At 42.1% G+C, this 23,875-nt stretch overlaps 1 protein-coding gene across 7 annotated transcripts in view; it reads right to left on the bottom strand.

Moving 5' to 3' along the window:
• The window catches only part of ACSL3 (acyl-CoA synthetase long chain family member 3), a 55,098-nt gene extending 36,808 nt beyond the window's left edge, over positions 1-18,290 (bottom strand). For 2 of the 7 annotated variants that reach the window (XR_008237395.1, XM_052802913.1), the window contains exons 1-2: positions 18,126-18,290; positions 2,500-2,603 (exon numbers count right to left, since the gene is read on the bottom strand). The gene's annotated coding sequence lies outside the window, so the exon portion shown is untranslated. Of the gene's footprint in view, positions 1-2,499; positions 2,604-5,808; positions 5,895-17,214; positions 17,341-18,125 lie in introns of those variants that run through there. The other 5 variants (XM_052802908.1, XM_052802911.1, XM_052802907.1 and 2 more) reach the window with 5 other exon arrangements.
• Positions 18,291-23,875: the final 5,585 nt, after the last annotated feature.

The following is a 23,875-nucleotide window of genomic DNA, read 5'->3' as shown; positions in this document are numbered from 1 at the left end:
TGTCCAAAAATATTCTCTTTGGGTTTCATAACTTTTCGTGGTTAGAGAGGCACTGAGCTCTTCTAGAATAGCAGCTTCCCATTTGATTTTGCGTTATCCCAACAGCTTTATTCCTGCCTCAGAAGGAGAGAAACCTTTTCCACCACTTCTAAAATAACCATGCCCAGGTCTCATGTCAAGCTCTCTCTTCTGGCTTACCTGAACCCTTGCACATAATCCCCAAACCTGGAAATGTTTGCTTTGAATTGGAAATCATAAATTGTGCTATGACCACCATTTCATAAAGGCTGCATCGCAAGACAGGGTCTATAGAGCACTCCAACAGGACAGACTAAGGGGAAATATTTTGGAATGTCACCCTGGTTCAGAAAAGTAAGCATCCAGCTCTAGAACTCTACTCTGATACACATCTGTTACCCTAAGTAAATTGCTAATTATTTCAGTTTCTCCTTCAGTAAAGTGAGGCTATTACAAGTAATCTATTTCACAGTTTCTTTTAAAAATTAACACTTACAAAAATATTTTTTCACTTAAAATGTAATTTTTTAGGGATAAAAAAAAACTATCTTTGCAAATGTAGTTTCTTGCCTTAAAGGCCAAATAAGACTCCATTTTTCTTTCTTTAAAATCTTACAATTAGGAGACAGTAAAACTTTAGCAATAGAGAGTGCTCCTGTGCCAGTGTCTAACAATTTGGCAATTGATTTCAGACTGTGATATTTACAAAGCACCTATGCTTGTAACTGGGAGTGGGATTGTAATTGGGAGTGGGAAAAGTGCAGTCCCTTTTTGAACAAGCAAGAAAAATATATTCTAGTATTCTCATTAGAAGGATAAGTTCCAACATCTTTGTAGGGTGATGGTTCTAAAGAGGGCTGAGCCACGACACAAAGGAAGTTCCTTGGTGGCAGTGTAAAGGCTCCACCTCTTTCCTTGTATTAACTGAAGAACACAACATGCATTTTAACTCATCATTTCATTTATTTGTTTGCTATGTTGCTGAAGAGAAAAATTCCAGGTAAGCAAAGGAGATACAGTTTAAAATGCCTTCATCCAACAGATTTATCATTGCCATTCCCAGCAGAACATCAAAGTCAGCTAAATGGATCACTAAGCATCCAATAAAAAAATAATTTTGATGACAATGTAGAAGCAAAACTTATCCCTAACTTGAGACTGGAGTGCTAGGAGTAAGACAATTATCTTTTACTGCAAGCAAAACCAATGCAGCTGAACATGACAGTATGGTTGGGGCGGGGGGGGGGGGGGGGGGCAGGTGGCATTAAAAAAAAGGTCATTTAACCTCCCCAAAATACCCCAGTTTTAATGACATTGTAAAAGAAAAAGATTGTTTTCATTAAGATACAATGTTTGCATGTGCATTTTTCTCTATAACAATTGCTATTTTGAACCTTTAATGTATGGTATTTTAAAAACTCAATGTGAAAATACGTAATTAATAATCAAATTGCAGAACTAATCTGAAAATGAAAAGTTTTAGGGAAATTTTCAAGGTTATATCAAATTTGAAAGGCTTGAAAGGGATGCACTGTTTGCTGTTTAATATTCTGCCTTTAAAAAAAGTACCAAACAAAACAAAAAAATCTCTGGAAGACTTAGTGAAATACTATTCTGGGACTTTAAAATATCATTGAAATACAATTTGTGGTCACCTTGTTAATTTTGGAAGTATATGACTGCTTTTGACCATAAAAAGAGGGTAAGTAAACCCAACATTTTGGGGCAGGGAATGGAAAGCAGAGGACAACAGGATCCTAAGCAGTTTTCATAAGCATTAGTTAAGCAATGACACTGCAAGAAAGTCCGCTGCCTTTACAATACTGGAATTTTCTTCTTAGGTAACTTGCTTAATCACTGACAAATAAAAATACACGACGTGAAAATATTTTAACTTAGTCGTTCGATCTGCAGATTAGCCATAAACACTCAGGCTCTTATAGAACATGCAACCATTCTGGTTTCACATAATCCTGCTGGGGTTTTTGAGGAATCGGTGTTCAAACCCTGACTAGTGATGCAGGAAAGGTTGGCAGGTTAAATCCTGGAGGAAAGAGCTGCTAATTCATGCAAGAATACAACTTACAGAAAAACTGTGCAAGCAAATGTTTCTGCATACATATAATAGCTGTTCAGTTTATATGTAATCCCATTTCATGACACAGTCACCAAATGGGAAAGAATAAGACCACAAGTAAAAAGTTATACACTTTTTTCAACAGCAAAGAGAAGAAGCAACCAGCATACTCACGAATGAGTCAGGAGAAGTAAGGTGGCAGTTTTCAGGACTGATCCTGCTTAATACATAATCAGTGATTTGGCCTGATATACTATTTATACTAATACTGTTATACCCTTTAGTTTTAGAAGAAAACTTTTGTTAAATGAGAAAAAAAAATCCTTAAAGGAATGTGTTTACTAATTGACCTGCTTATAATAATTATACTACAATAAAAGCATGAATTAACAAGAAAAAGAAACCTTGTGCAACTTCTCATCGTGGCAGGTACAGGTACAACAGCCGACACAAGATGTTCCCGTCTCGGTTTACTCAACAGGAGCTGTCACAGGCAACTGCATGAAATCTAAAAACGGAAAATCCCCATTAAATATGGCAATTATAAAACACACCCTGCGTTCTTTCACTTGTCTTTTATAATAAATAAATAAAACCTTTTGCTCATTTAACACTGCACCGTATCACCTTGGAGAGTCTAGGCCCACGACAGCTAAGTTAAAATAAAGCCAGCTGTAACACACAACATAGTCATGGTTTGTACTCAAGTCCAGCATAATCAAGGTACCTGGAAGAGCATTAGTTAAATTCAGTAGCTCATGCTACTTGCCTCCCTGACAAATTCTAACTCCCCAATGTCTTTCAGTGTAACACTGTTTCTACCATTTGGAGTGGAAAAAATGTACCTATCTTTGCATATCTATCTACACAGAGAATACACTTCAGCTTAAGTAATAAATATTCCTGTACGCTTTAGTCTTACTTAAAAACCTGTGTCAGCAATTCACATTTAAAATATGCAGCAAATATAAACATTTTGTACCTACTACCTGTCTGCAAAAGTTATTATTTACACAGCTATTCAGTTCTTACACAGATAATCTTTTCCAGAAAACAGTTTCAGTGGATTGACTATTTGCTACTTGAGGTAAGTACCCAGGGTGCTCACTGCTCCATTTCTTGACTTCCATGCTTTCACACGTACTAATTAAACAAAACCAAACTCAAACCCAGAGATTCCAAAATACCCTTGCAAAAAAACATTTTCATCAACAATTTATAGTCACAGGAACACACATTAGATTTCTCTTATCAGCAAATCTTGCAAAAAAACTGATTTGTTAACATTCATGGAAAAGATAAAAAGGTTATTTACAGGGTTAGGCTTTATTGGACAAAATAAATAACTGAGTATCTTCATGTATTGCCTGGTATCTTCATTATAAAAACTAACAATTTGAGTACTGAAGACAATATAACAAAGCCCATAATACAGAATTTTAACTGTATCAGAAATTAGCCTCTACCGGTTTACATCTGGACTTAAAAAGAAACATTAACAACCCTAAGGAAGCAGGTTTTTTAATACATCTACTACTATTAGAGCTGCCAGTGAAAACATTTTTTTGCTAGCATTCAGCAAATGAGCTTTTCTTTTACAAAAAGAAGAGATCTATAAAAACAAATTACTGTTATTCATTTATAAATACTCATGTACTCCTCTATATAAAAGTAGAAAAGAAAACCAAATGTACACAGAAGCAACAGCCTATGCTTCACAAGGAAACTCCCTTCACTATGAAGTGAGGTAGAGCCTGAGGTAATGAATGGTGCTGAGGAAAGAATCCTAAACGTATACCCATCTAAGCAGAAGATCTGTTTTGCAATATGGATTTAAGACATAGTTATATCTGAAAACAGATGTTCCTCACAGCTACAGCAGAAGTGTTTTCACACATTTCTTGAAAGAGAGAGGACAGAAATCCCAACAAGCCCTAGAGAATGGTGGAAACGGATACCTTGGGTCCCAGAGAAGAGTTGGTGCTCAGCACATTTCCCCAAATTTGAAGTGACAGCAAAGTGAGCGCAAGGACCCACCACAGCTCCCTGACTCACCCCCCCTGCTGCTCCCCACAGCAAGCTTCTCCTCCCCACCACCTCCCACATCCCCAGAGAGCTGCTGCCCTGGGACTGCTCACAGGACCCATGTCGCTCCCCAGGGTCCACCTCCCTCCAAGCCATCCTGGTGGTCCCTTCTCTCCCAGGCCCAATGGTTTCCATGCAAGTGCAAACGCTGTCCTTGTCCCCTGCTTGCTTATTTTCCAGCCTCCCTGCCCCTCCATGCCACCTTTCCCTAGGCTGCTGCCTGGGCCTCAGCATCACTCCTAGAGCAAAGGAGACCTTCCACACACACCTCAAACATCCACAAAACCCTTCACTAGGCAGACCTGAAATGCTGTTCCAAAATGGACTGCCTCTATTAAGTCAAGTGGAGAACAGATCCACAGCTCTGTCCAAAAGGACATCTGCTTGCAACAGGGAGGAAAAAAAATGCTTGGTGCACCAACCCGTCAGTTACCACCACCCACTGAAAACAAACCTAGCAGCAGTACCTTCCTCAACAGCCCTACCTGACCACGCAGGGCTTGTTACAGTTATTAAATAACCTTTGCTAAACAAAGATCGAGGAGAATAGGATTGCATGGCTGTAACAGTCTTGTTATTGATTAATATGTATATGATTGAAATAACCAGGCAGTGCTAAAGTCCTGTGTACAGCCCTCATCAATTAATATTTAAAATAGGGAAACAATAACTAGACATGATTTAGGGTTTAGGAACTAACTACTAGACAATGGGGCTTTACATTTATGTCAGAAAAGGTTATGGACTGTGGTCTGGTCAATAAACCTTGAAGAATCGCTTGGAACTACCAAGATTAGGGAAGAAGTAGGTAAAAGGTAATTCCTACAGGGGAAGATCGTGACCACAAACTCATTGACCACCTACTCAACTGATACCACCTACTAAAAAGACAACTAGGGAAGAAGACAGAGTCTGTGCACTAATTTACCTGAGGGGCAAAGAAGAAAGAACAAATCATTAAGGAAAATAACAGTGAATATGTATTAGTTAAGTGTATAAATGTGAGGATTTTTCAAACAACCATGTGCTGTCTTGAGACAGGCACCCATTCATGCGCATCAGTGAAATTAGTTTGAAAATACCTTGACTCTGTGGTATTGGCTTGCACACCGGGTAAATGTACCCCATTTGGGGGACAACAGTCTGACCTACACTCAGCCGGAGGTTTTCATGAAACTTTGAGGCAGGCAGACCCAGAATGAAATTAATTCCCACATCACCTCCAATCCTTGATTTCTCACTCCAAGTCCTGAGCAAGAGATAATCTGTCTCTCCCTGGACTTTGCCCTCCTCGCCGCTACACGTTGTGAACTGCTATTAGCTTGCACAGAAAGAGGTATAGTGGGAGACCAAAATTACTACTGATTATGGCTGTTCTCTCAAAAGACACAGATTTTCTGGACATGGGGAGAGTAACTACTCTCTGCAAGCACATCTAGGGTAATTTTGAGCTACCTTGTTCAGATCACCCTGTAGCCTCCAGCTGTGACCAACATCTTGCACAACCCTGGGTGAATGAATACTCAGGCTCTTTAAATGCTTCCAGTTGCTCTGCTGGGGATCGTAAACACACGCAGGCAGATTGCCGGAGCCACCTCAGCACTCCCAGTCCTGCTCACACAACTCACCCGCCACGAGGCTTCAGCATAAGCAAATCCACAACTGAACTCCAGTTCTGATGGCAAGTCGGGCACTTCTGTGCACGATTGTGTTTCTGAAAAGTATACGAGGGCACACACAGACCATCAGGAATGACACATCATGACATGGAACAAACCAGTTTCCAAGGTAAGCATTTAACAGACTGCTGGAGCAGCCAAGGTTGCTCATGAAGTGCGTGGCCTGAGGGTATGGTTTCAGTTTGGCTCAAGCAGATTTAATGCTGGGCTGCTTGAAAACGTAATCCAGCTCTTTCCCTCCATTGTACCAACACACAAGTGCCTGTGTGGCTAGGAATGAGTCAGATTAGCTTGCTGATCCACTTTAAACCCTCTGCTTCTCAGGACAGAAGGGTGGATTTTCCTTTGTATCAACTTTGGTACTTACTTGAGCCTAGGGTGAGTCATTGCAGGCACCTAAATCAACAGAAAATTAGCACTACAAAAGAAGTTATTCTTCTGCTACCTCAAATTGGGTAACCATGAATAGACAGGCATTAATGCCATTGGCAAAGAGGGAACACAGAGCTGGAGGAGGAGAGGGAAGGAGCCTGGCAGTCATGCTGTAAATCAAGCCTCCACTCTTGGCTGTAGGAGAACCAAGATCAGCACAGACCCATATGCAAAATGCCTTGTGACTTGTCATCACCAGTACACTGTGGGATCAGAGAAGAGCTGTGGTCTGGAGGATTAACCTTCTGCTTTCACTACTTACTTTTTTTGGAGCTCCCCCTTGGTGGTTTCAAGTGCAACAGCCTAAACACCTTTAAACTTTGGATGTAGGCTGCTAAACATTCCTATAAATACAAAGGAGTTTAATTTATGTCCTTCACACCTTAATGCTACATTTGTAAAATGATACCCCTATTTCCTTAGGAGGCAGCCTAGGTACCTAGGTAATAACAGAAGGTATGTTATTAGGATAAATACATTATTACGTGCTTGTTAGACACCAAGATACTCTAACAATAGGAACTACATGAACGGCAGAAGTCCTTTACTCTAAGGAGAGAGTTTCTACAATATTAACTAAACCTTGAGACAGAGGAAATAGTTTTATTATCTAGAAAAGTTTGCAAAGCATTAACATTTTCTTTTCCTCTGGGTAGGCCCATTTACACTAATGGGGGGGGGAATCACACCTAGCAGTGGCAGACAACAGGGAGACACATGTGGTAGCACAGAACTAAATTAGAAGCAGTTGACATTTCTTGAGGACAAAGACCTGTGCTTTCTCTTACGTGGATCCTTGGTATATCCAGTTATTTCTAAAAAGGTAATGGTAAGCGGGTGTTAAAAATGTCCACTTGCCATCAATCTCTTCTACAGACTTCCATGCCTCACTTGTATGAAATATCACTGCGTGTTGCAGGAGAGAGAGGCTCAGGTTCGTCAATCTATCCTCTCCTTTCTAATGAAACAAAGACAGTAATATTTATGAGGACTTGAAAGCTAAAGTGACAATCACAAAGTAGACAAACAGCTTTATTTTTCAAAAAAAACTATGGGACTTTCAATGCACAGTCTGACTGCACGGGCTACAAACTGAAGTTTAAACCTTTGTTACAGGTGAAAAGTAAAACTAATTCAAAATGAGTTCAGCACTAATTCAGGAGCAACACTTAAACAGGCACTCCTACCATTACCTATGATACAAATACCCAAGATACTAAAATCAGCTGAAAACACAAACCCCATTGCAATTCCGTATCTTAGAAATTTTCCTATTCAAAACATTTTAAAACTTATTTTCCTTAAATAAGTTAATTTTTTAACTTATACAAGACAGATTAAATATTTAATGGATTGATGAATTCATCTTCTATTAGTAGGAGTAATAAAACACAGTTCTAAGGTAACAATTGTTGTCAGCTAACCTGAAAGCACTTCCCAAGAAGTTAACATCACTGTTACTATTAATACAGAGAAGAAAACATTGTGATAAAAACATTTATTTAAAGCCATTCAATAAAGTAATAGCTATGCCAGGAACACAATCCAGTGCTGCTACATCTTTTTCTCCTTTTCTTCCCACTACATAATACTGCTTCATGGCAAACAAGTGTCTTACTCCTTTCGGGCACTTTGATTTAGCAGATATTGTCAATACATTGCTTCCATCCCTTCTCATAAGCAGTTATTAGAGCATTTAAGAGATGCGTAACGCCAAACTAAATTAAATGTTTTCAAATTTGTTTCAGAGAAGCAAAGAAATTAATGGATAAAGTACCTTACTCCTGGAGAAGACCTGAGTAACTTTGCTATCTGCAAATTAACTGTGGAAGAGAGACAAAACCACCAATTTCCCAAGTATACTGCTACATTTTTAAACCACAGATACAAATTAAACACTGAAGAGCACTTAAACAAGAACACCAAAACCACTGCATATACAGTATGAAAAAAGTCTGCATAAAAAAAACCCAGAAGCTTCATCATTACCCCCAACCTTTGGCTACTGTAGAAATGGAGTAACAGTCGTTATTGCTGCCAGTTTATCACTCTCCAAATTCCTACAATCATCTTCCAATTGTTTAAGACAATCCTCTTAAGTACTTCCACTGGGAGGCAGACTCTGCTTTCCACCTGAATTGAAGGGACCGACCAGGTTGGTTTGATATGCCATTTTCTACAAAATACAGCCTTAGATCAGTTCTCTAATTTATGGGAAATCTGAAATGCTAAGGAGTGAACAGGTCTGGTTTGTTTGTTTCTTAAAAATCAAAACAGAAATAGATGTTCTGTTGCTGTATATTCGATCTGGTTGTGTGTAGTATTCTAGTCATGTATTCGTCAGATCAGAACAAAAATCTAACATAACGATACCAGAGGTTTTTAGCAGTAAAGGTCCTTCTGTTTTTTCCTCTAGAAAAAGCTATACATGCATAAAAATGTTCTCATTTACTTTTAGATGAACTGGAGTTCATGTAGTGTGACAGTAGAAATTATTACCCATTATCCTATATTCATTTTTTAAAAAATACCAGCTGGCCAGCTCCAAAATCTGGTAAACCCATGTATTTATATTGTCTTTGCCTTTTTTCTGTAACATTTCTTCCTTATTTGATGGGCTTTTGTTAGGGATAACCTTAAGCCAGAACCTCTTTAAAGAGCAAGCAGCAGATGAATACACTCAAAGCAAATCTGAGAGAGCAAAATGATGATATAGCTTCAGAAGAAAAAGTGAAGGCTTTATTCCATGTCTTTAGAGAAGTTCCTCACAAGAAAAACATCAGCCAGATGAACAATACTTTCAAGAGGTACTTTACAATACATTTCAAAGGAATAAGGACATCCACAGCATAATCAAAGCTTTCAAAGTGATAAAATGGGATGTTTCACCACTTAATTTGAGAGGCTGAGCTGTTGATGTTTTCAATACACATTCTCTTTTGAAGGCTAAATACATTTTCACATTCCATTTGCTTGGGTTTTGGTGTGTTTGGGTTTGGTTTTTTTAACAACATCGCTGTGTCCAGTCATCTACAGGGATTTACTACCAAAAAAAATTTAATTAAGAAGTTCCCACAGGAACATCTGCTTTTCTCCCTGCCACTTTCCATTGTGGTGTCTACAGCTCCAGAACAGGAGCAATCCCTCTCCTCTGGCCAGCAATGGAAGTCAGAAGTCCCTCAGAGGGGACCACTACCTTTTCAGGGAAAGACTACTGCTCCCAATCCCATGTGCACACTTCAAGCTGTGTATTGTAACATTCACTCTCCATATAACGAAGAGATCCCCCCCAAGCCACAGAGCAGAAAAGCAATAGGAACGCAATTTATAAAAATCACAGACCCAGGAAATGCTGCCTCAAGCCAACACTTGCACAAGACTCACTGGGTGTTTCATACCTCATGAAGTGAACCTCTCCACAATGACTAAGCAAGACATACCAAAAGCAGTACTTCACTCCAGCAACCATATAAATGCAGAAAATAACTTGTGGAGCTTCTCCTGAGCACAAATAGAAAGGGATAAATGAGATCTGCTCATTCAAAGTTCTGTGAACATGCAATTCAAGTACACTTTTAGCAATCTTACCTCTGCCACAAGTTATAAACCTATTCTCAAAAAGAGTCTTCTGTTTCTTAGACTGCTTACATTAGTATCTGTGAAATCCCATCTCCTAAACACACACAGGTTTACCTTTTTGATTACTGTTGACTCCAAAGTTGTTTTAACAGAAATACTTCAATATTAGTTCTATTTGAACACATACCCCAATTGTGCTGCAATGCACAGAAACTGCCTTTCTCCTAGTATTTTTCAGAACCTAATGCTAAAAAATTACTTGGATTATTTAACTCCAGATTCAAAAGGCTTTTTTACCACAAAGCACTTTATAAGGTTTTTACTTCTTTTGGCTGCTCTGAAGTTCTAGGGACAGTGGGGAACACAATATTACAAAAGAAAGAAATAGCAAAGGAAAAATAAAATATTTCAAATTCAGTGTTTTCCTAAAGAGCTACTTTATCTAGGTTTTATATCTATACTGCTTGGGGGAAATGACTCCTTTGTTCAAAATCCAGCACTGTAATTTATTTAAGTACAGCAAAAGGATGCCTGCCCTGCTCATTTGAGATATCATCCTATTTTCTAACCTTAGAACTAAGAGAGTATCAGGACAACCTCTCTCCTCCACCACACTGGAATGAATATCCTCTTCTCTCTTATTATTCTCTCTTTTTTGTAAGCAAAGCAAGGCAGGATCAGTTACGAACATGCCCAACAATTGCATAACATGAAACAAATGCAAAACAAGGACTCATTAAATTAGAGACCATTTTATTCTATGTGAAGAAGCATTACAGAAGCATGGTTCTCAGCTCCAAGTCCTTAGGTGTCACCCTTAAAAATAAAACTTGCGAACACAGGTGTTGAAAATCAGAGGACAACACCCAGTGCCCACAGACAGGGACTGGAGGGGATGAAGGTGAGGAGGTAACTAAGTCCTCACAGGAGATATTTCAAGTCAGTAGTCCACAATCAGAATACAAGCACTATGAAGATAGATGGAGTTTTTGGCAGAAGGGAATCCTGTTTTTCTATTCAGGGAAAACAAACATACCCTTAGACTCTGATTATGTAAACATGACCAAATTACTGAAGTACCTGGCTGGGTAAAGCCTTCACCACTAAGTTTTTAAAACAAGAATATTGACCTTTTTAAAAGAGAAAGGTGTCATAGTACCAACAGCATTTGCAGGAATTTTGTGAATATTTTCAGGCAAAATTATTTTGCCCACGTTATACACATGGTCAGATTAATTAATACAAGTTGACAAGTTGGGAGTCCAGAATAAACTATTAAATATTTCTAGAAGAATATAAATAAAATATTTCCTCTGTTTCATGAGCCACTAACATTTCAAAAACCAAAAGAATTACGTCTTGCTCTGCAAAAGAATCATGAAAGATTAAGCTAATGATGTAATTAAAATATATACAATTTCAATCACTGTACTCTTAAGACTTTTTTATCTTAGATGTATACACAACTACAGATGCACAGAAAAAAAAGTCAGGCTAGCAGATCTCCCCATTCTTTCACACCCTGGACCTGGCCACAACTGCATCAGTGAATGCATAACACAGGATGTGGACAGGTTGTTTGTTTGTTTGTTTTTAAATAAAACTTATTTTATTGGTAAATGACTGACTTTTGAAAACAGAAGATGTCACAAGTTTCTTTATGAATGTCTATTTAAGTTAGCATTCCTGATCAAAAACCCTCACACCACCTTCTAACACCCACTAACAGCCTTGGCTTTGTGGCTAGGACACTCACACACTGGCTCACAGCCCTGCTACCCCAACTGGGAAGTGGATTTGTGCCTTGTTCTTGAAAGCATTGGATGTTACCAGGTTAAGCTATTTGTGTAGATTATAAGAGAACTAGATAAAAATCTCTGTAAGCATCTTCCCCCAGCTCCGGCCCCTTGAGGCTGGGGGGACGAGGGGATGGAACACAAAATCTACACAGTTACCAGCACTGCAGAACTGGAAAATATTTTCTAGGCATCTCAAAGTTGTCCATTAGGAAAATCATTTCTCTATTCACAGCTTCCCTAGAACAATATAGCACAGCAATACTTCATCAGAACAATTAAACTGCAGCTATGAATGACTCACAAGCCCTGACTGACAAGACAGAGCTTTCCAAGTAGTCTGTGGACTTACTGCTGCAGAACAGACTGAACCCACATTTTGCCAAGTAGACAATCAAGCTCCCTGCCCAAGCATTACCAGGACCACTGTCTCCCTCCTATGCCTGTTGCCTTACCTCTCTCCTCTTCAGCACTCACCGAACACATAAATCCTTACAAAATCTGCAGACAAAAAAAGCAGATGCATCTCTCTACATAACCACTTAAATCCTCCTGCTTCTCCCATTCCCTTCTGCCTTTCTCCATACCCACATACTTAAAACACAGACTACAGACATCCTCTTTACCAAACACAAATTAGACACACATCTAACTTTTAAAAACTAACCATAGATGCTCCACTTTCCACATTTGTCATAGGTTCTCACAGAATGAGCCCATAAACTTTGATTTTAATAATGGTTTGGTGAAACAACTGCAGACCATGCTCCACCGTTATATTCTGATACTGTTTTAAAACTTTGGTTGGTAGAAATCATACTGTATGTCTGATCCAATAAACCTTATGTCATCGTACACACTGATGTATGATACTGCACTAATTGCTCTGAAGTCTTCTGGTCAAGAAGCAAAGAACCCATGCAAAACCTTCCTGCGCATGATCAAGGTTTCTTGCATGTCTCAGTAATCAACCTGAACAAAATGAGGCACGTTCCATCCATACCCTGTCCTGGACAGCAGTAAGGGAAAGGCAGAAAAAGTCTTCCCTCTAAAAATGCTGAAAAAATTTTATATAGTTTTCAGTTCACAGTATCCTTATGAGTTTATCACAGGAGGAGAGAATGTTTTATGCAGACAGTAACATAACACAGCAACTAGATGGGGAACTGGATCTGGCAGTGCAGTACTACTGCTATTCTGCTGCTTAATGTTCAGCAAGTCAATTCTAATCGTTATTATCTATTTTCCCCTTCCAGGTCTCATACTGGTTTCATCTAGCAGATACAAGCATTCAGGGTAAGGATGATATTTACACAGTACCTAAAAAAACAAAGCACTAGGTTTCCAATTTTTAAGTGAAATGGGAAAAGGCTTGCAGTTTGTTATTGCTGTTTTCCACTATCAACAGTGAAAATCCCTAAGTCAGTAACTTTCAATAATCCTATCTTCCGTGCTTTCCAGGAAACTCATACAACTGAGAAGCCAGCTTGTCCCATTTCAGATACTGTAATTAACTAGCACATCTTTGTAATTAACAAGACTGATGAACACTGAGGGAAACATAACTTCCCAATGCACACGTGTTGACAAACTGCCACCACCTCCTCCTCCTCCTATGGGATTACAGACACTAAATCAGCACCTTGACTTCCCGTGAGCTGCAGGCTCACTTAAGGAACAAGAAGACACATGTAAGTAATTCCTTCCCAAGGATCAGTAGACTGTTGCAAGTTTTGAAATGGGCTAAGTCTAAAACCATTCTGAACTTTGAACAACTTTTCTGCTAATTGATTTAGAAGGTAATACAGAACAAGACTTGAGCTTCCTTCAGAGAGCTGTACTTTTTTTTCTCCCTGTAGTCCTAGATTTAGTAATAGCCACTCAGGAGGTGTGATGAGGATATGGCCTTGCCCAGGTGATTTCCTTCAACACCCTCAAAATCATTAGATCCCAAACTGTATCTTGAAGCAGAGTACTGAAACCTTCAAGAGCCCTTCAGGCCTTACTACATGGCAAACCCTGCTGTAGATCAGGATCTCAGGGTGAAGAGCAGTTCCTCCAACTCTAACTGCATAACTAAACAAAGTCCTACCATTTGAGAGCTGCTTAAGATTGAGTGCTTGCTATATTCCTCCAAGTGCGATGAGTAAACCTGCGCTGCCAGACCACATGCAGTCCTAAATAAGCTGGCTCAGAAACTTCCACTGTGACTGCTCTGTGGGCAGAAACTAAATAGAGCCATGGGATAATTCAGGTGGGAAAGCACCTCAGAGGGCCTCCAGTTCAACCTCCAGCTCAAAGGAGGGTCACCCATGAGATCATACCTGGTTTCTCAGGGCTTTATCCAGCTGGATTTTGAAAACCTCCATGGAAGGAGACTGCACAACCTCTCCAGGCAGCAAGTCCCACTGCTTGACTGACCTCACAGTGAAAAATGCCTTATAGACATAGACCTCTCTGACTTCAGTTCACACCTTCTGTCTCCTGTCCTCTCACCATGCAGCACTGTGAAGAACCTGGCTTCGCATTCTTGAAAACCTCCCCGCAGGTGCTGAAAGGGCACCCCCAAGCCTTCTCTTCTCCAGGCTCAACAACAGGCACAGCTCCTCTGCCTCTCCTCACAAGGCAAAAGCTCACACCTCAAGACAATCTTGGTAGCTCTCCACTGAACTCACCCCAGTTTATCAACACCTCCCTTGTCCTGGGGAGCAGTAGAACTGGATGCTATATTCTGGCTGTGGTCTAACGAGTGCTGAGTGGTAGGGGATAATCGCTTCACTTGACCTAGTGGCTGTGCTCCTGTTAATACAGCACACACAGCTGCCCCATGCTTAGCCTGCTGTCCAGCACGACCCCCAGGGCCTTCTCAGCAGAGCTGCTCCCCAGCCAGACTGTCCCCAGGCAGTGCTGGTGCAAGGGGTGACTCCTGCCAGGAAACAAAGCCAGGAAGCCCCACCCTTAAACAGCTGTTTAAATGGCAAATTTGCTTAGTAATCACCAGCAGATGAAATGGATAGAAATTGAAGCCAAGTCTTCTTAGTGTTAATACACCTTACTTAGTAGTACTAAGTCGCATCTTAGGGCCATATTCAGATGGCCTAAATTCCACATAAATCCTTCTGCCTCCTATTTCTTATTAGCTGGCTTTCAGGCAGCTCCCCATTCAGCATCTTACGTAAATTCTCTGAATTGCTCTCCAAAACTGCCTGGATTTCTCCATTGACTGAGAAAAGGGGCTTGAGTGGAATTCAGGCCCCCTGAACTTAGTCTTTAACATCTGGTAACATTGCAGCATCAGACCACATTATTCCTTAGGTTTTGTCACCGTGGCAGTAAGTAGCAGCTTGTTTGTCAGGGCACGCTTTAGTTTAGTTACTCTTCCACTGGAACATGTATTCTTAAAGGAAATGTAGATTTGTAAACAATTCAGGATTCAGTTCTTCCTGCTACCTTCTGGAAATTTACTCCATAGCTGGATCTCCTTGAACAAGAATTCTTTATCCATAAGTCTCTCGCATTTTGTCCCGAGCTATGTGTGCTGCTTTGTTCCAAATGTCTTGATGATTCACTGATAAAAATTTGGTCTTTAGTACGATTGTGGCTCAAACCATTCACTGGTCTACAGAAAGGAGGCATAAAAGCCCTACACTGGCACTAAATGTGGGCTGGGGGAATCAATGGCTTAAATGCTCACCAGTTCAGCAAGAGCCCACCATGCTTTAAGTCAAGCATGAAGACATTTCCTCTAGTTCTTCAAAGATTATCAGTTCTCCAATAAATACCATTCTGATTTTCTTAGGCTTCAAGCTGAACCAGATCTCTTGATTTGAGAAATTATTTCTCATAGGCATTATGGTTTTATAACTGTGTCATAAATTGAAAAGTTACACATACCAGCACAGTCAGCCCAACATCCTCTACTCAGTGGTCTTACGTAATCAGGATCCTCCACGTAAGAGAGACAGAGCAGGGAAGATGGGAACTACCCATAGCACAACCAGATTCAACACACCACAGTCCTGACACCTCGCTTCAGGACATTAATAGTGCTTTTGTCAAAGCCCTGGCGCACTCCAGATGCACGGGTATGGACAGCCTGCCCTTGTCTGCAGCTCTAAGTTAGACCTCTCTCAAAATATCACTGTACGCCAACACATACACAACTGAAATATACAGAATACTGAGGCTGAGGTTTACTATCTTCATGATTACTTTGAGAAGAATAGGACTCTTGGAGATGGCACAACTTTCAGAACTAAGCGACAACTTATTGAGGATCAAACAGGCTATTTTAGAAGAAATTAGGTAGGTTTGTTTCTCTCTAAGGGATTCTGTTTCCATTAGTAAGAAGCTTGCTTTCCTGACTAGCCAACAGGGACTGGATCCATACCACAGGCTGAGCATGTTACGTGTTTCAGAAGTCTAGACCACATAGATCAGCAGATCCATCAGATTCACTCCAGTTTGTCAGCCAGCCATCAAAACTGAACATCCAAAGCATGAAATTTGGACCTACCTCCTGTTTCAGGGACTAATAATACAAGCATGCTGAACAACTACAAAGAAAATCAACTCTTTCAGTCATGATGTTTAGTTTCAACCATTCCTGAAGCATAAATCCACAAGACAAGGAGGAATTACCAGGCTTAACGATGTCTTTCCTTAATTTTTCAAAGCACACAGGACAGGCAAAATACCAGGAGATGTGCTTGCTCTCTCAGTGGTGCAGATGGTTAGGAGTATAAAGTCTTATGAGCGCACCCAGATGATTATCTTTCTCTTAGGACATAATTAAGACCTGATAACGCATCTACCATTTCTGACTTTTACTTTTTACCCCCAGGAAGAAAAAAAAAAAAAAAAAAGTCATATGCCATAGCGATTTTTTGCACAATGAGATACTAAGTTCACTCTGGAGAAAGACTATTTCTACCACAGAACATAACCAGACAAAAATCGCATTAAATCTTTTTGGTTTCATTTTCTGCTTTTTCTTTACACAATGCTTAGAACAATATAATAAAAAAGTTTCACATCAACTCAAATATTCCTTAAGACTTCTACAATATTCTAAAATATTTTGAGTAAAAATGAGTGCCCTTACCCTTAACAGACTTTTAAAAGTACTCAAAATCATTTATCATTGGTTTTGCTCTTTTTCACAAACTCTGTATTGATAACAGCACTTTTAAAGTTAGTGAGTGAGGCTATTTAAATACAAGAATTTCACACATGGTGTCATCAACTCCATGTCACAGGCCAAAAAAAGCCATGTTCTAGAATCTGATACTCCTAAACAAAATGCAGTACTTCTCATTTAAAAAAACTATATACCAGTTGTCGTACATAATTATTACATGTTTTGTGGGGATTACTTCACCCACAAGTTTAAAAAAAAAAAAAAAAATCTATCAGTGCTCATAAACTACCTTACAACTACTTTTATTCAAGTCACCGTTTAAATTTTTCTGAAGGCTACCGCTTGCTTATTTCCCAAAGATTTTGTATGGGTCCCACAGACCAAACCTCATGCTGTTTATAGAACTACCTGAAATAATCTTTTAACGCCTGCTCCTCTCCCATACGCTTCCGAGTGAAGAATGTCCCTCCGCTATCTTTCCTGAGCAAGTCCACGAAGGGAACGTACCTCAGCACTAAATCTAGCATCAAGCCCCTAGAAATCACAATGAAAACAGTAAAATACGACTGGAAATTCCGATTCGCGTCTCCTTCAACTGTTCCGGTTTCACATGACATGCACTTATAGACCACAAGCCGCGCGTCGAGACTGAAGACTACGCGCAGCCACACCTCCGGTACCAAACCCCAAGTTCGGGGCATTCCAGTTAAGCGGCGGGGACACGGCGTCCCCCCACCCTGCACCGGCGGGCCGTCACTTGCCGGACGGGCCGGGGCCGCGGCGGGCAGCCCTCTCCCCACGGCCGCGGCCGGCTCGGTGACTCACGGCGTGCTTTCTCCACCTTCTCGTACGTAAGAGCCGAAACACAAAGAAAAGCACAAGAAAAGAGCGCCTGTTACGGCCTATTATTTCACTCATTAGCCGGCAAGCCGCTCCCGTGCGCTGCGGCGCCCTGCGAGGCCGGTAACCACCTCACAGCGGCATGGAGGCCGACCCGCCGCCGCAGGGGGACCCGGCGGCGCGCAGCCGGGCCGCCCCTCGCCGCAAGCCGGGCCGAGGGCGGCTCTCGCCGCCCCCCCACCCCGCCGGGCCGCTTCAGCACCACCGCGGCTCGGATGGCCGCCGCGCCCGCGTTCGCCCCCGCGGAGGCGGCGGGAGGCCGCCCCGCCCAGGGTTGCGGCCCCGGCAGGCCCGGCGGGGCGCCGCCTGCCCGTTCCGGCGGCCCCGCACCACGGCGCGGCCGGGCGCGGTCCCGGCGGCGCAGGGCCACGCAGCCACCCCCGCGCAGGCCTCCCCGCGCCCGCAAGCCCCGCACTCACCGGGCCCCGGCCCAGAGGACGCCCGCACGCCGCCGGCCGCCTCTACCCGCCCCGGCGCGGCCGTCTCCTGCCGCCGCGGCCCGAGTGCGCGCCCCCGGCCGCGCCGCGCCAGTGGCTGGGCTCAGCGGCGGCTCGGCAGCCCGCCGCCGCCGGGCGCCCTCATTCCGTATGCGGCACGGCGCCTCCTGATTGGCCAGAGCAGGGTGGCGCGCGGGGCCGGGCTCCCGAGGAATGAGGGGGGGGAAGCACCCGGGCCGGACCGGGGTTACTACAGGTCATCCGCGGCGGTGGGCGGGGCGAGGGTGCGGGGCCGACCGTTGGCGACGGGAGGGGCGGGGACGAGCCCTCCCCGCCCCCGTGGCGTGGCGTGTCGCGTCATGTCATCCGCCGCACCCTTCCGCGCTTGAGCCTCACTGCGCCTGCGCACCCTCCGCCCCGCTCTCCCGCCGCTCTGAGGCGCGGGGCCGCAGCCGCCGGCAGCGGGCCCGCGGGGCGGCTGTGGCCGTGGCCGTGGGGCGGCCTCCGGGGCTGGGCACGGCGAGCCCTGGGCGGTGGCTGCCGCGGTCAGTGCGATTAGAAGTCACCCAGTCTCCTCCTGCCTGAATCTGGGTGTCTGTCTTCCCTGTTAAAACGCCTGTTAATTACCTCTAGCCCGCCGTTAATTTCATTGCTTTGACAGGAGCTCCCGCAGCGACGGGTAGCTGCGTAAATGTGCGGGCGATGCGAAATGTTAATTTTGCCCTGGGTCCCGGAATACGCGCTGTTCCTGGATTCTGGCTGGAGCCCTGATGCACGGTAATACACATTTTTCTGGCAAGCCTCCTGGTCAAAGTAGCTTATGCCGAGCGTTGAACTTGCAGAGCTCCTTCTGAAGAGTCAGTCAGAAGGGCAGCGGGCCGGAGGTGTGCGCCTGGCCCGGGTCGGACCTCACCCGCGGCGCCGGCGGCGGGCCGCGCCGGGGCTGCCGGAGGGCGCAGGCCTGGGCTGAGGCCGAGCCGGCCCCTACCCCTGCGTGCTGGGGGAGCCGTCCTCCTCCGCCTGGCTAGCTGCTTGGGTCCTGTTTTAAACTGCTGTGAGAACTTCAGGGTTTGAGGTTGCCGTTAAGATTTTACCGAGTTTGAGGTTTTAAATGGAGGTGTCATTAGCAGCAGCTGCTGCAGCGGTTTGTGACGTGGATCTCCACTGACAGAACTGAACAAAGACCGCTCATTTCACATCGACTGTCACCAAAGCTGGCGTCGCTTGGAGCAAGTTTTTGGTTAGTGCTGCTTAAGGCTAGGTTCCCTTTGAAGAATTACCGAGGACCTCTTCTATCAATATGGACTCATCCAGATCCTGCAAATATTCCTTCAGAATTAACAGTTTTAATTTAACCGGCATAATACAATACAGAAAGACAAAATAAATGAGCACCTGCCAAAGATAAGGAAAATGAAAACAATATATGGGAAGAAGGTTTCAAAGCCCAGGAGAAAGATGTAGTTACAGCAGGTTGTGTGGTTGTGTCTGCAGTGGTGGCAGCCGCCATTGCTGCCAGGGTTAGGTTTGTTTTCCTCCATTCATACTGGTCAAGTGCTCCTCTCACACAGCCCTTAGGGCCAAACAGCCCAGTGATCTGAGTGGCACAGCACAAGGAAGGGGAGAGTAGGGTTGCAATGCTAAGGGCAGTAGTCTGAACATACCCTTACCTACAGATTATCAGGCAGTGAGTTACTTCGTACCATTTATAAACTGTGCAGCTGACCACTGCACGTCGCGTATGTCCCACAAATAGTCCTTCCTCCTTTCCCCTCACAGATAATGATGTTTCAGAGGAAGAAGCGCTGTTTGCGTCTACAGTCATCTGCAGAGTCCTCGGGTGGCAGGGAATATACTGAGTCTTACTAAAAGCAACTTAACGGGGTACATATTTCCAATCCAAAGACCAATCAAGTCAGTCACCTTGGTTACTGGAAAAAACGCTTCCAAGTGTTTAGAACTGGGACAGAAGAGATGGCCATTGACAGTGCTGAAAAGCAGGAAAACATCCACAGGAGTTATCTGAGCTACCCAAGCAAAAGTGATGCTAACTGAAATGTGGGTAGGAGTGTGGAGAGGTTATATTTAAAACAGTTTCACACTCACTGGAAAAAGTGAAAAAGGATAAGCAGACGTGGAAGGAGAAGAAACTTATTTTTTAAAGCCGGAAAATGTGGGCTTTTCTGCAACAGGAGAGAATTCAGGTGGCTTTCTGCCAAAGGATTCACTTACATCAGTAGAGACAGAGTAAACTTAATAAATACAATGTGAACATTGGCACAAGGAGAGGAATCCTAGATTTGTGTCATGCAACCTTTCACATTTCATTCAAGGCAAGGAAGTTTCAGGATAAAACTACAGAAGCGATTTTACATAAAGGAAGATGGGAGATAAAGCACTGGACAGCTCAGAGCTTATCTGCTCAGTGTCAGATCTCATGTTGAACTCCCTATTCTCTTGTTTGCTCCCAGGTAATCACCAGCAACTGAGCAGTAAAATACCTTGGCAAAAGCCTCACTTTCAGAAATGCATGGAATCTACAACTTGAAATTAAATGTGACCCTTAATAAACTGATGGATCTGAATACTATCAAGTTTTATGAGCAGGAGATTCCAAAGAAACTAACTCCAAACATGGATTTCTTGTAAACATTGTATTTCAGCCTTACCTTTATTACAGGGTGCATCAATGTGCATGTTTTAAGTTTGCCTGAATTTTTGAGTTCCTTGAAATCCAAAAGCTAACTGTGTAACTAGCTATATTTATTCCAGATAGACATAGCTATTGGCTGTATCCCTAATAGTCTTCAGGGTAAATGAGGAGTTCATGATGACATACCACCCCAGCAAGACATTTTTTTAAGAATTGTAAGGCCTTTGCGTGTTGATGTCCCCCAGTTCTTACTGACTTTGTCTGGAATGAGATAACGGCTACATTATCCAAACTAGTATTCCATGCCTGTTACTGAGGAGCTTGCAGGCTTGTTACAGACACCAAAGCAGCTGAAGTACTTTCATTGCCCTGCAAATACCAACCGTCCAAGCCCATCAGGATCTTCCTGTGTGCTGGCAGCAAGTCAGACACTTATCACAGAGCACTTGTTATGTCCCAAAAAAGCTATTCAGTGCATTCCATATCTTAAGATAATTTAGATAAGAGTAAACTATTCAAATAACTACAAAAATACTGAGAACTTATAAATCCTAACAGGTTTTGAAGCTTTCATTCATTAGTGTTTAAAACAATTTCTAAGGAATTATGATTAAAAAGACTAAACAATCCATTAGTCTACAATGACATTTATTAAATTTTCCCTTGTACCATTTGGTGCTGGCGGCTGCTGGAGCCAGTACCCCAGGCTGGATAGCCTGGTCCCTGGCAATCCCTGTGGCTCCTAATTCAGCTCAGCATCAGAGGTAAAAGATTATCTGCAGCCCACTCTGATTAAGCAACTTCCAATTTAGAGACACCTAAGGTTTAAAAACATATACATATGTACACAAACAACAACATACTGATTTAAAGAGATTCCTACATGTATTCAGTATTTTCTTGAGCTTCTTCATAGATTCCTGACATTACATATAGCATAGGCAAAGCTTTTCATGATATCAGGGATTTTTACCACATCTTTTTGCTTAAATGTAGTTTTTTTACGGAGCAGGGCTTTGGAAGATACTGGTGTAATGCGTCATTTACACTGTAACACTTTTCTTGTATGAGTCTCTGCTGAGTATCCCGTAAGGAAGCCAATGGATTTGGGGATATATAGTAGACACAACAGCCACCTATAAAATGATCGATAACCTATGTTTATAATTGGAAATTTAAACTGCACAAGACACATACTGTGGGAGACAGTGACCTTTCCTATACAAGTTATGCACAATGATAGGAAATGACAAGTTAAAATAGTAGCTGATTTATATTTTAAATAAAAGGCACAATAGCACAATTAAAGGCAGGAAAGAAGTTCTTGTATCACCCTAGAGCATTCAGGCAGGGAAGGACTATCTGTGAAAACATTCATGGCTCCTACTAACCACATTCATGTATTCACAAATGTTTATTGTTTTTTTAATTTCCAGAAGGAAAAGCTCATTAACTATTCTCACCTTCCCTTTTAAAAACTTTCAGGCATCCAGTCAAGGGGGAAAAAAACCACTGCCATATGTTTTGTTAAGCAACAGAGAATGAATAGCAAGTAGTGAATAGCAGGGAAGATTGCAAGTGATCTTATGAAAATACTGATTTGGAAGTACAGTCAACTGACTCACCAGGAAAGAAAACAGAAAGCCAATGTTATATTTGGCCAATTCTAACTAATATCCAGGGGGAATTAATAAAAACAAAATCACGAGCCACACTGAAAGAGGAGAGTCTATGAATGGGCAAATATGTGTGGAAGGTTGGCATTAATCTTTGATGAGCAGGCTGCTGCCTACTGATACTCAGGAAGAAGCTAGAGGGGGAAGTACCAACAGTGTCACAGATACAACAGATGTGAGAGCTTTTAGCTAAAAATCCCTGGAGGGACACAAACAAAATTAAGTGCTTCAGGAAGGTACATATGGTTAAACTAAAACCAAATTGACTTCTTATGTGAAATAAGAGAGACAATTAAAGAAGGGCTTGGGTAGGACAAAGCTCATGGTTTGCATAGAATATATTTCATTGTAGCCTTCAAACTTGTGAAAAATAAATGACTCTATAATTAGCAAACTTTCTCCATGACTCATTAAATAATTGAACACTACAATTTAATACAGTTTTACTCTAAATTAAATGAATTTTAACTAAAAAGAAGATAACATTTTTAAACTATTTGCTTAGAACTTATTTTGCTTTAGCTACAAACAATAACCAGTTCAACAAAGGCTCTTATACCCCTGGACGTTTTTAATGAAGCACCCAAACTGGCATTGTAATATTCTATTTCTAAAGATATCCTGGTAGTGTGGCATTTTGAGTGCCCTCTTAAAACATGGAGAGGGCTGAGCTAATAATGACGGGGCAGGGAGAGCCAGCTGGGATGCAGGTTCTGGCAGCAGAAACAGATTGTGTTCCCAAAGTGATCATTCCCAGAACTGTTAATTTTGGGGTGTTGTTTTAAAAGATGGAAAAACATTTCTAGAGCAAGCAGCATGAGGTTTCAATGCCAAATAGTCTTCACGTACATATCAGTACATTTGACTCATTTTTATCCCTGAAGCTTTTTGTTTCCAAATAAAGGAACAAATGAGTATGTTGCTAAGATTAAATTGAAAAGCAGTGAACTGGCAACATGCTCCAAATGATTAATTATTTGGTAGAACATTTGGTAATATGGGCATGCCCAGAGTCACTTTTCACAGAGAGAGATTGATGACGTTAATAATAAGGTGATCAAGGGTATAATGTAAAATTTATCACCACTTGACACAGTTCAGCTTTGTTAAGGCTTGAGTACTTCTTTAAATTCCTCGCTTGTATTTTCTCATACCACAGATACGTTGCCAACCTACTGCAATAAATCAGAGTGCCATTCAGGTATTAATAGTATGATAACCCCCAAAACTGAAATTTCCAACTAGGGGAAAGCATTTAAATGGGTTAGGATCAGTAAAACAAGCTGCAAGGCACACTCTGCAACACCACCGCACCCTGGAACTGCCACGCTATGAGAAATTGTGTCACCCACGGAAAATCAGAGGCAGGATTAAAAATAGAATTTATTTCTGCTCTTGAACTT

The sequence above is a fragment of the Harpia harpyja genome, chromosome 12 (genome assembly GCF_026419915.1).
Source record: "Harpia harpyja isolate bHarHar1 chromosome 12, bHarHar1 primary haplotype, whole genome shotgun sequence".
In the NCBI taxonomy this organism is placed as follows: domain Eukaryota; kingdom Metazoa; phylum Chordata; class Aves; order Accipitriformes; family Accipitridae; genus Harpia; species Harpia harpyja.
The sequence above is the reverse complement of the archived record's forward strand: the minus strand, read 5'-3'. Positions and strand labels throughout refer to the sequence as shown.